Source organism: Nannospalax galili, unplaced genomic scaffold (genome assembly GCF_000622305.1).
Source record: "Nannospalax galili isolate Female #2095 unplaced genomic scaffold, S.galili_v1.0 scaffold1229, whole genome shotgun sequence".
NCBI lineage: Eukaryota > Metazoa > Chordata > Mammalia > Rodentia > Spalacidae > Nannospalax > Nannospalax galili.
Genome location: NW_008359121.1, coordinates 361,345 through 363,300, shown reverse-complemented (window position 1 = coordinate 363,300; position 1,956 = coordinate 361,345).

The window sequence follows — 1,956 nt, the reverse complement described above, 5'->3', positions numbered from 1 at the left end:
ATGCTACTATAAATATATTCCTTAACACGGTCTGCTTCTTTAAATACCACTAAAGAATAGACTGATTGCTGAACTTGGATTACAAACGAAGTATTTCCCATTGCTTGGCAAAATTATGAAGCTTTTTTTAGTTTCAAAAGGCTTAATTTCAAAGTCCAATTAATACTGCATACCACATGAAGCACTAAGCACCACAGGGAAGAGAAAACATACTGATGCCAAGGGTCACTGTTTTCCTAACTCTTATACAGGTCCAGAGCAACTTCCATTTTTGCAAAATCAGCAATTTCAGGTAATTATTGGATTGTAACTCACTGAAGTAGATTGAACAATCTAACTGAGGTAGGGGGAGAACTGATAATTAGAGCTAGCAATGATTTCCTCAGGTTTAAGTTGTCATGCCCTAATTTACTTTTAAACCTCTTGGAAGTTTTCTGTTAAGTCAAATAATCTTCAGGATTATAAAATATTAACCTGGTCTCTGGTGAAACTCAGGGGGATAGTCAATCCTTGGTTTCTTTCTGCTGTTATGAATATCATAATCTTCTGGTCGACGCCTACATAAATTAGACACATTAGAAATTAAACCAGAAACAGCTGGGAGAACAAACAAAGTTTTTGACAAATGTAAGTACAAAGACTAGCCCACTGCTTCTTTAAAATTATTAATTTTTGGTGAGCAACTTCTCTTGAATTCTTAAATTTTAATTCTTCAAATTAATTGGCAAAGCCCAATCATAAACATACTGCTCGAAGCAGGAATACTCTGTAACCTCATACGAAAACAACCTCAAAGATTAAACTAATTCAAACACGTAAAACACATTTTAGTAGTCTAAACAAAAAAATGACTAGTTCTTTAACAATTAAGTTTCCCAAATAAAGTCACCATTCAGGTGAAAGCAGGGGAAAAACCATACCAACATTATGTCATAGATAATGCTAAAATCCACATATTGATACTGTAATTTTAGATTAAGTCTAACAAAGAACTTCTTAATTATCTTTTCTCTACACAAAACTATACTTTTCATGATTACACAGAAAGTTTGATATTTAATAAAAGCTATATAACAGTTAAGATTTTAAAATCTTAGTATTCTGAAAAACTAGTATCTTAACATTTATTCTTTAGCTAATAACATCAATAATTAGAGAATTTTCCAGAGACAATGCCTTATAATAAAATGGCTTTTATAAACTGTCATGTAATAGATCATGAGTTTTAACAGAGTTCATAAATCTAGTTCAAAGTTTAACTCTAAAGGATGTTATTCATCTGCAGAGTACTGCTCTTTACTGTCTTTCATTAATCTTGATGACTAATATAACAACATATCATAAAATATATTTCAATTTACTTAGCATTTAATAAGGGCTAAACAAAATAAAAACAAAGAGTCCAAAAATACTTAGGAAACATCTTTTTACCATTATTATCAGATACATAGTATGTAATAACCTGGCATCTGTAGTTTTTCAGCTATTTCTCTGAATACTGAATGCTTTCATTAACTGTTTCAGCACAAGTCACTCAAACTGCAGCGTTAAGCCCAGCAAAATCAATCCCCAACCCCACCCAACAGAGTAAGAACAGTTGCATCTACAATAAATAACACTAAGAAAATTAAAAGCTGGTTTAAAAAATAAACATACCGCTTTCTTGTAGTTTGGGGAGTGCATTTACGACCGGTATAAAACATGATAGTAACAGTTCATACAGTAGTCCAACTACTGACTTTAAGCTGTAAGCCACATACATAAATGGAGGCCCTGGCAGGCTTGAGAGAAGGTGTAGTGGTGTAATAAGTATAGTTTGCAGTCCATTGCAAAACTGAGGAAAAACTTCATTTGTATATACTGTATTGCACTGGAAACCTCTTAGTTTAAAACTTCAAAAGACATCTTGGTGATCAGTCCTTTTAGGCCAAAAGTAAGGGGCTCTGCCAGGTTTCC